General features: G+C 37.8%; 2 long non-coding RNA genes across 2 annotated transcripts in view; one reads left to right on the forward strand and one right to left on the reverse strand.

Moving 5' to 3' along the window:
• The window catches only part of LOC108528261 (uncharacterized), a 20,760-nt gene extending 9,242 nt beyond the window's left edge, over nucleotides 1–11,518 (forward strand). The window contains exon 3 of the long non-coding RNA XR_001885083.1: nucleotides 11,335–11,518. This is a non-coding gene — a long non-coding RNA (uncharacterized LOC108528261). The remainder of the gene's footprint in view (nucleotides 1–11,334) is intronic.
• LOC108528260 (uncharacterized) overlaps nucleotides 8,312–16,430 on the reverse strand; it is a 10,025-nt gene continuing 1,906 nt past the window's right edge. Inside the window, exons 2-4 of the long non-coding RNA XR_001885082.1 lie at nucleotides 15,741–15,977; nucleotides 13,791–13,920; nucleotides 8,312–8,406 (exon numbers count right to left, since the gene is read on the reverse strand). This is a non-coding gene — a long non-coding RNA (uncharacterized LOC108528260). The remainder of the gene's footprint in view (nucleotides 8,407–13,790; nucleotides 13,921–15,740; nucleotides 15,978–16,430) is intronic.

A 16,430-nucleotide genomic window follows, 5' to 3' on the forward strand; every position in this document is an offset into this window, starting at 1 on the left:
TTTGGAAAATTTGCAGCCTGACAATGTGATAGAAAAGAAAATCCCATTTTCTGGGGAGAAATTCAAGCTGGCTGCAGAAATTTGCATAAGTAACAAGGAGCCAAGACAATGGGGAAAATGTCTCCAGGGCATGTCAGAGACCTTTGTGGCAGCCCCTCCCATCACAGGCCTGGAGGTTTAGGAGGAAAAAGTGGTTTTGTGTGCTGGGCCCAGGGTCCCTCTGCTTTGTGCAGTCTAGGGACTTCATGCCCTGTATCCCACCTGCTTCAGCTGTGGCTGAAAGGGGCCAATGTAGAGCTTGGGCCATGGATTTAGAGAGTGCAAGCCTCAAGCATTGGCAGCTTCCATGTGATGTTGAGCCTCTGAGTGCACAGAAGTCAAGAATTGAGGTTTAGGAACCTCCACCTAGATTTCAGAAGATACAAGGAAAGGCCTGGATGCTCACGCAAAAGTGTGCTGCAGGGGCAGAGTCCTCATGGAGAACCTCTGTTAGGGCACTGCAGAAGGGAAATTTGGAATGGGAACCCCCATGCAGAGTCCCTACTGGGGCAATGCCTAGTGGAGCTGTGATAAAAGAGCCACTGTCCTCCAGACCCCAGAATGGTAGATCCACTGACAGCTTGCACCGTGCACCTGGAAAAGCTGCAGATAACTCACTGCCAGCCTGTGAAGGCAGCTGGGAGGGAGGCTGTACTCTGCAAAGCCACAGGGTTGGAGCTGCCCAAGACTATGGAAACCCACCTATTCCATCAGCATGACCTGGGTGTGAGACCTGGGGTCAAAGGAGATCGTTTTGGAGCTTTAAGATTTGACTGCCCCACTGGATTAAGGACTTTGTTTTAGCCCTTTGTTTTGGCCAATTCCTCTCATTTGGAATGGCTCTATTTATGCAGTGCCTTTACCACCCTTGTATCTAGGAAGTAACTAACTTGCTTTTGATTTTACAGGTTCATAGGTGGAAGGGACTTGCCTTGTCTCAGATAAGACTTTGGACTGTGGACTATTTTTTTTGAGACAGAGTCTCACTCTGTTGCCCAGGCTGGAGTGCAGTGGCACGATCTTAACTCACTGCAACCTCCACCTCCCAGGCTCAAGTGATTCTCCTGCCTCAGCCTCCTAAGTAGCTGGGATTACAGGCGTGTGCTACCACACCCGGCTAATTTTTGTATTTTTAGTAGAGATGGGGTTTCGCCACATCAGCCAGGCTTGTCTCAAACTCCTGACCTCAGGTGATCTGCCCACCTCGGCCTCTCAAAGTGCTGGGATTACAGGCGTGAGCCACCATGCCTGGCTGACTGTGGACTTTTGAGTTAATGTTGGAATGAATTGAGACTTTGGGGAACTTTTGGGGAGGCATGATTGGCTTTGAAATGTGAAGATATCAGATTTGGCAGAGGCCAGGGGTGAAATAATATGGTTTGGCTCTGTGTCTCCACCCTAATCTCATCTTGTAGCTCCCATAATTCCTGCATGTTTTGGGAGGGACCCAGTGAGAGATGATTGAGTCACAGGGGCAGGAGTTTCCTGTGCTGTTCTCATGATAGTGAATGGGTTTCATGAGATCTGATGGTTTTTAAAACGGGAGTCTCCCTGTACAAGCTCTCTTTTTGCCTGCTGCCATTCATGTGAGATGTGACTTGCTCCTCTTTGCCTTCCACAGTGATTGTGAGGCCTCTCCAGCCATGCGGAACAGTGAGTCCAATAAACCCCTTTCTTGTGTATATTGCCCAGTCTCAGGTATGTCTTTATCAGCAGCATAAAAACAGACTAATACACTAAATAACAAACTTTTAAATAATGCATGAGGCAAAGAGGAAATCCAATGAGAAATAAGAAAGTGTTTCACAGTGATTGAAAATGAAAAGAAAACATATAAAAAGCCACTAAAATCCTGCTTAGAGATAAAGTTATCACCCTAATTTGCCTCTATTAGAAAAACCAGAAAGGTCTCAAATTAATATCCTCAGCTACTACCTTTAAAAACTAGAAAAGGAACAGCAAATTAAAACCCTAGTGAGCAAGGAAAAGGAAATAATAAAGATAAGATTTATGTAAAACAAAGAGAAAATAGAGAAAATCAATGAAACTAAAAGTTGATTCTTTAAGAATATCAATAAAATTCATAAAATTCTAGTCAGACTGATCTGGGGGGTAAAAAGAGAGAAGATACTAAATACCAATAATAGAAATGAGAGAGAGGACATCACTACAAATTCTAGATATTAGAAGAAGAAATAAGTTAGACAACTTAGATAAACTATTTAGCCTCTGAAAGACACAGACTACCAAAGTTCATTCAGTTAAAAACAAGGTAACCTGAAAAGCCCTGTATTTATTATAGAAATTAATTGGTGGCTAGAAAAAACAACCTTCCAGGCAAGGCACAGTGGCTCATGCCTGTAATCCCAGCACTTTGGGAGGCTGAGGTGGGTGGATCACCCAAGGTTAAGAGTTTGAGACCAGCCCAGCCAACATGGTGAAACCCCGTCTCTACTAAAAACACAAAAATTAGCCGGGTGCCGTGGCACACACCTGTAGTCCCAGCCAATTGGGAGGCTGAGGCAGGAGAACAGCTTGAACCCGGGAGACAGAAGTTGCAGTGAGCTGAGATCGTACCACTACACTCTAAACTGGGTGACAGAGCAAGACTCTGTAAAAAAAAAAAAAAAAAAAAAAAAACACACAAAAAAAGAAAAGGAAAAGAAAAACTTTCCAACAAAGAAAACTCCAGATCCAGATAAATTCAATGGTGATTTCTACTACACATTTAAGGCAGAAATAATACCAACTGTACACAAACTCTTCCAAAAAATTCAAGAGAATGAAATATATCTGTATTAATTCTATAACGCCAGTACTACTCTGATATCCAAACCAGAAAACAACCTTATAATAATGACATTACAGAAGCCTTCATGAACATAGATGCAGTAATCCTTAACAAAATTTTAGCAAGTTGAACCTGTCAGTATATAATGATGGTAATGCATCACCACCAAGCAGGTTTTATCACAGCAATGCAAGGTTATCATTCAAAAGCCAATCGATGTAATTTATCATATTAATAGATTAAACAATAAAATCTATATGATCATCCCAATAGATGCCACAAAACATTTGACAAATTCCTTCCTTCCCTTTTTTTTTTTCAAACAAAGTGTTCATGCTTGTCTCCCAGGCTGGAGTGCAATGGTGTGATCTCGGCTGAGTGCAACCTCTGCCTCCTAACTTCAAGCAGTTCTCCTGCTTCGGCCTCCTGAGTAGTTGGGGTCACAGGCATGTGCCACTACGCCTAGGTAAATTTTGTATTTTTAGTAGAGATGGGGTTTCACCGTGTTGGCCAGGCTGGTCTCGAACTCCTGACCTCAGGTGATCTGCCTGCCTCAGTCTCCCAAAGTGCTGGGATTACAGGTGTGAGCCACGGCGCCCGGCCCCCACATTTATTCCTAATAAAAGCTTGGCTAAGTGCTGTGGCTCACACTTATAATCCCGGCACCTTGGGAGGCTGAGGCAGGTGGATCGCTTGAGGTCAGGAGTTTGAGACCAGCCTGGCCAACACAGCGAAACCCCGTCTCTACTAAAATAATAAAAATTAGCCAAGCATGGTGGAGCACGCCTGTAGTCCCAGCAGCTTATAAGGCTAAGGCATGAGAATTGCTTGAACCTGGAGGCAGAAGTTGCAGTTAGCTGTGATCATGTCACTGCACTCCAGCCTGGGCCACAGAACAAAACTCTGTCTCAAAACCAAAACAAAAGCAAAACAAAACAAAACAAAACAAAAAACTCTCAGCACACTGAGAATAGAAGGAAACTTTCCCAAATTGATAAAGGGTTTTTACAAAAATTCTACTGCTGGTGTCAGTCATGTTGGTGATTGACAGAAAACTTTCCCTCAAAGAAGGAAGAAGTCACAGAGGTCTGCTTTTACCACTTCTACTTAACAATGTAATAGAGGTTCTAGCCAGTGAAATAAAGCAAAAAAAACATAAAATGCCTACAAATTGGAAAGAAAGAAGTAAAATTTGCAGACAAAATGATTGGCACTATAGAATATCCTAAAGAATCTAAAATAAAGCCACTAAATTAAAAAGTGAGTTTAGTAAAGTTGCAGAATAAAAGATCAATATGATCTGACAACAGATGTGAAAAAACTGAGCACTGAAGAATACAAACCATTGCTGATAAAAAGTAAAGAATAATCAAATGGAAAGCTATACCATCTTCACAGATTGGAAGACTTAAATGTGTAACGATGTCCATTTTCCGCTAATTACTTGATGGACTTAATATAAGCCCAATCAAAATTCAGAAGGCTTCTTTGTAGAAACTGACAAGCTAATTTTAAGATTTATATGGAAATCATATAATAAGGACAGAGAATAGCCAAAATATCTTTGAAAAGAACAACAGAGTTGGAGGAGTTACATTGCCTTTACCAAGATTTATTATTAAGTTGTATTAATTACAACAATGTGGTATTGGTGTAAACACAGACATACAGGTCAATGGAACAGAACTGAGGGTCTAAAAATTGACCCACACATATATAGACAACTGATTTTCAACAAACATGGCAAGAGAATTCAACTGGAGAAAGGTAATCTTTATAATAAATGGTGCTGAAACAACTGCATAGCCATAACTAAAAAATAAATAAATAACTTCAATCCTTGCCACATACGATATACAAAATTAACTCAAAATAGATCATAGACCTAAATGTCAGAACTAAAGCTATAAAACTTCTAGAATAAAACATAGGCAAAGATTTTTAAATACACACACAAAAAACACAATCTCTAAAAGAAGTAAATTAATCTATTGGGCTTAATAAAACTAAACACTTTCGGCTGGGCGTGGTGGCTCACACCTGTAATCTCACTCTTTGGGAGGCCAAGACAGGAGCATCGCTTGAGCCCAGGAGTTTGAGATCAGTCCTGGCAACACAGAGGGACCCCACCCCCCAATTCTTCCCTCCAAATTTAAAAAGTTAGCTAGGCATGGTGGCACATACCTGTGCTCCCAGCTACTCAGGAGGCTGAGGTAGGAGGATCACTAGGGCCTGGGAGGTTGAGGCTGCAGTGAGCCATAGTTGTGCCACTGCACTCCAGCCTGGGCAACAGAAGGAGACCCTGTCTGAAACAACAAAAAACTTTTGCTCTCTCTACATTCACTGTTATGAAAATGGAAAGCTAAGCCATAGACTAGGAGAAAGTATTTGAAAACATCTACTCAAAAAAAGAATTGTATTTAGAGCATATAAATAATTTTTACAACTTATCAATAAGAAAACAATCCAGGCAGGGCATGGTGGCTCATGCCTGTAATCTCAGCACTTTGGGAGACCAAGGTGGATGGATCACGAGGTCAGGAGATCGAGACCATCCTGGCTAACATGGTTACACCCCGTCTCTACTAAAAAATACAAAAAATTAGCCAGGCGTGGTGGCGGGTGCCTGTAGTTCCAGCTACTCGGGATGCTGAGGCAGGAGAATGGCGTGAACCCAGGAGGCGGACCTTGCAGTGAGCTGAGATCATGCCACTGCACTCCACCCCAGGCAACAGAGCGAGAATCCATCTCAAACAAAAAAAAAAAAAAGGAAAAGAAAGAAAAGAAAACAATTCAATTGGAGAAAATAGGCAAAAGATTTGAACAGACATTTCTTCAAAGTAGACTTGCATATAGCAAATATATACATGAAAAGATACTCAACATCATTAGCCATTAGTGAAATGCAAATCAAAGCCACAATATTATTATTACACATCCACTAGAATGGCTAAAATTGGAAAGGCTGATCATAACAAAGATTGACAAGATAAGGGCAATTGATATTTCATAACATTGCCAGCTAGAATTTAAATGGTACAATCAGTGTGGCATTTTCTTTAAAAGTGAAAGCACATCTATTATATGAACCCAGTCTTTCCACCCCTGGGTATTTACTCCAGAGAAATAAAAGTATATGTCCACACTAAGACTTGTACACACAAACGTTCATAGTTGCTCCATTTGTAATAGTTAAGAGCCCCAGATGCACATCATCAAGTAAATAGATAATAAATTTTAGAATACTACTGGGCAATAATAAGGAACTATCAATACTAGCAACAGGGAGGTTGAGTGAAATAAACCAGATAAAAACAATACATACTATGTAATTCCATTTATGTAAAATACTGGAAAATTCAAACTATAATGACAGAACACAGGTCAGTTGCTGCCTGGTGAAGGGGCAAGGAGGCAAGATAAGGAAGAGATGCACACAAAGAAATTTGGGTGTCCTCCCCCTCTTGAATGTGGTGATGGCTTTAGGTGTACATGCATGTGTCAAAACTCATAAAACTGTACAATTAAAATACTTAAATATCCTTTATACTGAAGTAGAGTTGTCAAAAAAACTTATGTAGAGAAAATTTGTAAGTTAGACAGAAAGAGATAAAATTCAATTATCCTTAAAGGTAACTTAAGAGTTACAAACCAAGTAAAGCCTGGTAAAGGTCTTAGTAAAAATAAAAACACTATGATTGGTCACAATACAGTGAGTCAGAAAAATGATAACAAACATACATTTCTTTATTCTATCAGGTCAGCCTGCAAAATCTCATTTCCTGCTGGGCGTCATGATGTCTCTTTCCTTTCTTCCCTCTTCTGCAAGTTCTCGCTTTTTGTGTGTGTTTGGACAGTGTCTAGAAGATGGGTCCACCTTTATGCCTGTGCCCAAGGAGCCCTAAATTTGGCTCTATCCCTGAGGGTGGAGGATGACTCTGAATCCTCATCCATATTCTTCAGAGTGGGAACTCCTAGAAGATAAACAAGCCTCTCTTGCTGATACCAGTTACTTCTCTCAGTAAGAATAAGGGGATGGGGCATACAAAGAACCCTGTCCTGCCACACAATAAGTGCTCAAATGTGTTTTACTACAAATTCTAAGCACTAATGAGTTAAAAGAAGGAGGAAAGTAAGTGATGGTGGTGGAATTTGAACTAAGCCTTAGTGAATACATAGAATTTAGATTCTAAACAGAGAGGATAGGGCAAATGAAGAAAACAAGATAGGAAAAGTCACAGCAGTAGCAGAAAGCAATTTGTTTAAAGGACAGTACGGAGACCTAAACTTACTAGAGTGAAAGAGTTCTATTAGAAAAGTGGGAGATAGGCTGGGTGCGGTGATCAAGCCTGTAATCCCAACACTTTGGGAGGCCGAGGCAGGTGGATCACCTGACATCAGGAGTTTGAGACCAGCCTGGCCAACATGGTGAAACCTAGTCTCCACCAAAAATACAAAAAATTAGCCCAGGTGGTGGCTGAGGCAGGAGAATCACTTGAACCCAGGAGACAGAGGTTACAGTGAGCTGAGATCACACCACTGCATTCCAGCCTGGGTGACAGAGTGAGGCTCCATCAAAAAAAAAAAAAAAAGAAAACAAAAGTTTGGGCAGCTAGGATGGGTCAGATTATTGAGAGCCCTTGAAAATCAGCATGAGAATTTAGATTTAATAGAATAAAATACGGAAAGCTATCAAATTTTAAGTAAAGGGAGCATATAACTGCAGGGGAATTTATGCAAGTATCTTGTTCTGAAAGCCAGTAAGAACAGAAGTTTGTGTTGGGCATGGTTAGTAGGGAAAAATCTCTCCCAACAACTAAAAAGTCTTGTCAAAGGCTATGATCTATTGGGAATGAGTCATCTATAATATAAGGTCTATCAGCATGTACTATTTGTCTAGTCCTGGCAAATATTATTCCAATTTCTATTGTACAAAGAAAGAAACTCAAACATCTCAAATTGCTAGTAATATACAGACATATATGCAAGTTCCTGTTTCCGGTTCCACCTAATTTACCTTGGCACCATTTCCACAGAAGTCAAATATTTGGTGCTTTGAAACAAATGTAGAACAGATTGCAGGGTGTGGCCTGTACAACTCAATTTCCACAGTTTGGCTTTTCCATGTAATTTTCAGATATAAATTACTTTCCTACCAGTGGAGGCAGGGAATAGAGTCAAAAGCATTGGCTAGGAATCAGAAGTCTAATTGTGTGACTATAGGCAAGCCATTAGCTTTTCTGTGTCTCAGATCTCTCTTCTAGAAAATTGGGGCTAAAGTCAAAACTTTATAGTGTTTCTTTGAGAAGGCAATCAGATACTACATAAAAGATTGTCTACTTATGTTATATAAATAATTAAACAGCAAAATTGCAAGCTGTTACAGTCAAGAGATGTTTGATGATGCAACAAGAATTGTTTGATGGCAAACCAATGACTTCTACACAAAGGAGACATTTTTAGATAGTACCTTCGCTGGAAACTGTTTTCTTCTCACTAAAAGTCAGCAAGACTAGAACAGCCTCCCAAGCTGTGGTTGGAAGATTGAAAGCGCCTTCTAGAGGAGACACTGAGAACTGAGAAGGAGAAAACAGATTGCTGAGAATACTATACAATCACAGCTGATTTGTTATAGATCATGCATTGAGACAAACCTCCTGAATCTTCAGTGTTTTTCATTGATACATGTAGTATAAAATTAGAAACAGGAACGTAAGTACCATTATGAAAACTATACTCGTGTGGATACTGATCAACTGACACAGAAAAAATAAGAGTACGCTGTAATTGGTATGGAAGTTCACTGCTATCTAAATACATGCAGAATGTGAAATGGTTTGGAATACATAAGAGGATCAATGAATGACATTCAACCAGAATGATTACATGCAGCATCTAAACATGACCTACTTGTGTTTATTTCTCACTGATTCCCTAGAACGATGCTGTCCAATAGAAATGTGTTAGCTACATATGCAATTTGAATTTTCTAGAAGTCACATTTTAAAAAGTTAAACAAAATAGGTGATCTTAATTTTAATAATATGTTCTATTTAACCAAATATATGCAAATTATCATTTCAACTCATTATCAATATAAAAATTATTAATGAGATATTTTACAGTCTTTATTTCACATGGAGTCTTTGAAATCTGAAGCGTATTTTACATTTACTGCACATTCTAATGCAGACTAGGCACATTTAAAGACAGCCACAGCTCTAGAAAGTAGGGATTGGAAATTAACACCAGATTCACACTATATATTTGTAGATTATTTTCTATATACCACTTTTAAAGAAAAGCAAAGCTTCAACTTGCATTTAGTATTTAAAATATTTCTGCCCAAGCTCTCTTAGAACTTCTGCAGAAGAGAGAAAGAATAATGATGGCTATCTAAAAGACCTTAGTTTTTTGTTTGCAATCAGAGGTTGAGGTATTTTTTGGGACATCTGAGAATTTTATCACCATTTCAAATGAATGTGAAGTCTTCAATTAAAAAGTATAAGCCAGAAGCCATCATTAAGCTCCTATACTAGTCATGCTTTTATCGCTTCTCATAATTATCTTAAATACATTTACTATTCATGACACACAAAATAATTAAACATTGCATTTAAATGGATAAGAAAATAACATGACTTCAGGAAGGCCCTTATCCCTTTAGACAGAGCTATAGGAAAACACAGTTGCAGTTTGGTAAAGGACCAGAGCATATTATCTGTGCAAATGTGTAACATCCATGCCCTGGTCATGAACTTTTAGTAGCATCCCTAGTCATGGTAGCAAAATAAAAATTGCTCCCACGTATTTCCAAACTCCCCTTAGTGGGAATGATACCACCCTCCCAGTTTGAGATGCACTGCTTGAGACTTCTGTTAAAATTTGATCAGTTAACAAGGCACCTGTGGTTGTAAATATTCTGTTTTCTGTAGTTTCTCTTACCAGCAAAAGGAGAAGATTATAACATCAATGTAAAACAAAACAATAAAACCCACATAAACTCAAAAGTCTTTCCATATTCAAGTGACTTTGCTTCACATTTTTTTTTTCATTTAAAGCTAACATCACCTTAAAGGATGTCTCACACTTCTGAATTTATATTTCCTGACCTCCAAAAGGGATCCTATCTATTATTAAAAAGTCAAAAAATAACAGATGCTGGTGAGGTCGCAGAGAAAAGGGAATACTTATACAATGGTAGGGTGGATAAGAAAATGGAATACCACGGAAGACCATGGAATACTACGTAGCCATAAGAAAGAATGAGATCATGTTCTTTGCAGTAACATGGATAGAGCTGGAGGCCATTATCCTAAGCTAATTAATACAGAAACAGAAAATCAATTACTGTATATTCTTATCCATAAATGCCAGCTAAACATTGAGTACACATGGACACAAAGAAAGAACACCAGGGGCTACTTGAGGGTGGAGGGTGGAAGGAGAATGAGGACTGAAAAATTACCTATCAGGTACTATGCTTATTTATTAGTTGGGTGTTGAAATAATCTGTGCACCAAACTCCTGAGACATACAATTTACCTGTATAACAAACCTGCGCATGTACCCACTGAAACAAAAGTTAAAAAAAGAACACAAAAGGGGTCTTATATTGTTCTACTTCCACATTCTCACATTTGTTCCCTCTTCTGCACTATCTTACCTCAAATTTACATCTTAATGAGTTCTATTGTTTGTGTGTGTGTGCACGTTAATAGTTGAACCATTGATACAATTTGACCTATTTGGAATGGATGTGAAGGACTTTTTCTTTATTTTAATTAAAGCACATGTTTCTCAATTATGACCTAGGGAATATAGGTTGAGACTTAGTACATAGTCGTTAGAATGACAACTGAAATTGAAATTAAATAAATATGTATTGGTTCATGATGGTTGACCTCATTTACCCCATTATAATTAGTGCCCTCCACTACAGAATAGCAAACTCACTCCTAGCATTGACATCTACTAGCTGTATATTAGAGATTGCAAAAGAAGCAATATAGAGTTAATAACTGTCATAATGACTGAGATGCATGATGACATCAGTAATTTTTTTAGTAGATCGCTTTTAGGACACAAAAATCACCACCAATATGACTATGTGTCTTTAAAATTATATTTATGTGTATATATATATATATATACATATTTAGGTATATAGCACAACCAAACCTCTATTGTGAGCATAAACATTTATAGGTACTCCAGAGCAATGGTTAGCAAACTATGGCCCATGAGCTAAATCCAGCGTCACATCTGCTTTTGTAAATAAAGTTTTAATAGAACACAGACATGCTAATTCATTAATATATTGTCTATGGCTGTTTTAATGCTATATAGCAGCAGAGTCAAGTGGTTATGACAAAGACTGTATGACATGCAAAATCTAAAATACTCTCTGTCTCTACAGAAAATGTTTGCTGACTCCTGATATAGATTGTAAATGAAAGGTCAGCAGAATACATATGCATTTTTTTTTCTTTTTTTATTGCTAGGATCGGTTGTATGAAATGGGATCAAGGAGCTGCTAATTGTTGGGACCAACGTCTCCTCCCTACAAAGCTAGAAATCTTGGCACTGTGTCATGTCAAAGGTGAAAAACAACAAATGAAGTTCATTTTGATGAGGTTTAAGAAATGTATTTTCTAGGGCATTTTGAGGTGTATCTAATCTTTGGGTTGTAGAAAATGACAACGTGTTTCAAAACAGTTGAAAAGAACATTTTAATCTGTTATGTTCATTAGTATTTTATAATAATTTCAGAACTATCATCTAATAAAGTATCATAAAAGACTATATTGAATTGCAGTAAAAAGTTTTGAGTCCATCTGTTAACATTTATTTGTCTAGTTATTGTGGATTTCATACTCATAAAACTATTGGTAAAACATATGATCATTTAAGTCATATTGCCTCATAAATTTTGGCCAGCTTATTTTTCATAGACCCATGTTGGGGTTTACTCCTTCAGCTGATTTTGGTTTCCATGGACATTAAAAGAGATGCTACAGAGTTTCTCTATAATTTGCCCTGTTTAATGAGTGTCTTCATCACGAATGATGGAAAAGTGTATAAGGAAGTTAGTACGTTCGCTTTGAACCATGACTAAGTACCTGGTACTGGACTTGCCTTCCTGTCACAAACGAGTAAGAAACTAGAAAAACTACTTAAAGCAACTGTTTTCAGGCAATGATAAACAGGCAGCACGTGACTGATCCATGAGCGCAAAACACACAGGTGAACTCCATAATCAGGAAGGAGACACTTAAGTAAAGTGGTGGCCTTGCTGAGTTGAGGAGGAAATTATCAGAGTTCAAGGTTGTTGGAATGGCTGAAATTTTGTAGGCTAGAATATCTGAGCGCTCTCGCTCTCTCTCTTTCTCTCTCTCTGTGTATGTGTGTGTGTGTGTGTGTGTGAGAGAGAGAGAGAGAGAGAGAGAGAGAGAGAGACAGAGAGAGGAGAGTGAAAGAGACAAGGGGGGGAACGGAGGGGGAGAGAGAGAGAGAGAGACAGAGAAGGGGGTAATACTGAAAGCTTGTATGGAAATTCACTGAGGATAAAGGTGTGCCAGGCGAGACCTTGCAAGACTTAGCAGAGCTTGCCTGCTGTAGGGGGAAGGCTGAAGAGTGATGCTAAGGGTCAGGCAGTGCTGGAAGACATTAGATTTCCAACCTAGCAGTGGAGTAAACTTCACTAATACCTTGAGCACTTAATTCAGAATCCAGAACCAAGCCTCAGGAGAAAGACCCATACAAAAGAGTAAGGGGAATATGCTAGGACTAAATTTAAAACCAAATAAGACTTATACTGAAAATGAATAATACCAAATTTGACATGACCCAAAGAATCCACCACTAATTAAGCTGCATGCCACACAAAACATAGTATCATTTAAATAAGCCAACATAATCCAGATTCCCTATAAATATCACTACAAATGTCCAGCATACAATTGAGTTTTATCAGGTATCCACAGAGATAGAAAGATGTGAACCATAAAAGGCAGTCTATTAAAAAAAAGTCTGTGAGATGATCCGGATGTTGGAATTAGCAGAAAAAAAATTTAATCTAGCTTTTGTACTTTCAAGGACTTAAAGGAATAGAGTCATAATAAATGGGATATCAGCATATAAATGAAAACTTTTTTTAAAAAAGACATATTTCAAGAACTAAGAAGTATAGAATTTGAATTAAAAAATTCACAATATGGGCTTATCATTAGACTGGACGCTGCAAAAACTACAAAAAAGTTAACTTGATGATAGATCAATAAAAGTATTCAGTCTAAAGCTCAGGAAAAAAATGAATTGAGTCTTGGTACATATCAATATGGAGTGGTCTTACATACATATAATTGGAATCCCAGAAAGGGAGCAGAAGCATAATTGCACAGAAAAAATATTTAAGACAATAATGGCTGAAAATATCCCAAGTTATCATAAAGCAAATGGACAAATCTAGGAAACTCAGTGAATACCAAATAGGCTAATTACAGAGAAAATCACACCTAGACACATTATGGTCAAACTGCAAATAACCAAGTATTGGGAAAGAAAAGTTTTACAGGCAGTCTGAGAAACATAATACATTATGCATGGACAAAAATAATAAAGTGATAGCTGACTTCTCATCAAAAACAGGTTAAAATCATCAGAGGGCTTAAAGTGCTGATGATGTATAAAAACTGCCAATCCAGAATCCTATATCTAGAAAAAAAATCCTTCAAAACCGAAGACAGAATCGATATTTTCAGATAAATAAAAACAGAAAATTCAACACCAATAGACCTCCACTGTAAGCAATGCTAAAAAAAATTCTTTAGGATGAAAGAGGACATACCAGATGCAAACTGAAATCTGTAATGTTTTAGTTATCCTTTTGATATAATAGAGTTAGTAATTTCAAATAATAATCATTTATTATTTCTCCCTATTCTATAGCTTTGCTTACCTGGATGATTCTCCTGCTCTGGATATTATTGGCTGGGGTCACTCAGGTGGCTGCATTCAGCTGGGTGTTTAGCCAGGGCTGGAACTTCCAAACTAGCTTCATTCACATGTCCGGTAGTTCAGCTGTGTGGCTGAAATGGTTGGGACGGTTGGCTGAAATGTTTTTCATTCTTTAGTAATCTACTCTAAACTTATTTATTTGTTGGCCAGATTTCTAGAGGATAAAAGTAAAGGTGTATGGCTTCTTAGGGGCTAGGCCTAGAATTGGTATGACATCACTTTCACCATGTTTTGTTCATCAAAGCAAGTTAAAAAACCAGCCCAGATTCAAGGGGTGGGAACATAGATTCTGTTTCTTTTTTTCTTTTGTTTTTTTTGAGACAGAGTCTCGCTCTGTCACCCATGCTGGAGTGCATTGATCTCGGCTCACTGCAACCTCTGCTTCTCAAGTTCAAGCGATTCTCCTGCCTCAAGTCTCCCAAGAAGCTGGGATTACAGGTATGTGCCACCACGGCCAGCTAATTTGTGTGTGTGTGTGTGTGTGTGTGTGTGTATGTGTATTTTTAGTAGAGACAGGGTTTCACCATGTTGTCCAGGCTGGTCTCGAATTCCTGACCTTGTGATCCACCTGCCTTGACCTCCCAAAGTGCTGGGATTACAGACGTGAACCACCATGCCCGGCTGATTCTATTTCTTAAAGGGAGAAGCAACATGCACATACAAGAATGTGAATACTTTTTGAGCGCTATTTTTAAAAATAATTCACCACAAACAGGAAGGAATGAAAAGAACTGAAAATAGTAAAATGTAGGTAAATACATAAAAGGTAATATATATTTTTCTTCTCTTAATTTCTTTGAAATACATATGACTAAGGCAAAGATAACAATGTGCATAGATGTTATATATATGACAACAAAGCACAAAGGACTTGGGGAGATGGTAAGTAGAACTTTACTACTGCAAGGCTGTTTTATTTTACATGAAGTATCATAATTTTAACTCTAAGGCTGTGATAAGTTAAGAATGTATATGATAATTCTCAGAAACACTGTAAAGCAATAATGCAAAAAGATATAATTAAAGCCAACAGAGGGATTAAGATGAAATACAAAAACATTGATTAACCCAAAAGAAAGCAGAAAGTGAAGAACAAAGGAACACAAAACTAATGGGACAAATCAAAAACAAATAGCAAAATGATAGACTTAAACTCAACTATCTGTTGTCTGTAAGAGAAGCACATTAAATTAAAAAACACAGGTTGAAAGTAAAAAGATGGATAAAGATATACCAGTAAACAGTAAGCCAGGAAGGCTGTAGTGGCTATACTAATATCGGATGAATTAGACTTCAAGATAACGAGTATTATCAGCGATAAAGACATTTCATAATGATAAAATGGTCAATTCATCAAGAAGACACAAGAACCACAAATGTTTATATGACCAATAACAGAGCTTCAAAAATGCAAAAGAAAAGCTGACAAAACTAAAGAAAGTGGCAAATTCACAGCCAGTTTGAGTTTTACACTATCTCAATAATTAATAGTAACACTACACACAAAACAATCAATACAATATAGAAGATCCAAAGAAAACTATTAATCACCTTAATCACATTGACATTGATGGACACAATGCTCAATAACTGCAGAACACATATTCTTGTCTACTGCTCATAGAACATTTACCAAGGTAGACTATATTATGGGCACAGTAAGTCTCAAAAAACTTTATCAAAATTTCAGAGTTTGTTTTCTAACCATGCAGAAATAAACTGGTAATCTCCAACAAGAGTAGTCATAAAAAAGAGAGAAGATGCAAATGATCAATGTCTGTGTTTCATTTATCTATTCCTATGTAAGAAATCAGTGCAAACTTCAGTGACTTAAAATAACAACCGTTTTATTGCTCACAATTTTGTGAGTATAGGGCTGAGAACAGCTCACCTCTGCTCCGTGTGTTGTCAACTGGTCTCACTCATGTAGTTGCATTCAGCAAGTGCCTGATTCAGGATACACAGTCTGAGATGAATTTCTTCACATGTCCAAAGCCAAGGTGCTGACTGTTGGTTCCATGTGGCCTTTCTTTCCCTGTGGTCTTTCACACTCCAAGGGCTCTTTCTTCACGTGGCCACTCTCTCCAGCAGGATAGGCTGGTCTTCTTTTTGTAGCTACTCAAGAGCACTGAAACATGAAAAAAAAAGAGGAAAAAAAACTGTGTCTTTGAGGATACAGTCCCTGGGGTGGAATTCTAGCCCATGTATTTTAGTATTCGCTATATTATTTTCTGAGATATTTTTGTTTTTATGCTTTCATACCACATTCCTTTTTTATTCTTGTTAGCTGTGATATAGGATAGTCTATTTATGATGAAGTCTCTTTAACTGTTTGGCTGTGTGAAGTTTGTCCTTTAACAGATTGTACAGGAAGCGTTCATGGAAATAATATTCCTTAAATGACAGCTTGCAACTTTAAAAACAACATAATTCATCACCATATTAAGTTGCTCTTTAGTACAAAGCAATTGTAAGAACATCTTTTTCTTAGGACATGTTTTCTTATAGATTGAAATCTAGAAAAGTCTTTTGCATGCTTTATGTTTTCATATTTGTCACATCTTTTTTTTTTTTTTTTTTT

The sequence above is a fragment of the Rhinopithecus bieti genome, unplaced genomic scaffold (genome assembly GCF_001698545.2).
Source record: "Rhinopithecus bieti isolate Rb0 unplaced genomic scaffold, ASM169854v2 scaffold_1673, whole genome shotgun sequence".
NCBI classification, from domain to species: Eukaryota; Metazoa; Chordata; class Mammalia; order Primates; family Cercopithecidae; genus Rhinopithecus; species Rhinopithecus bieti.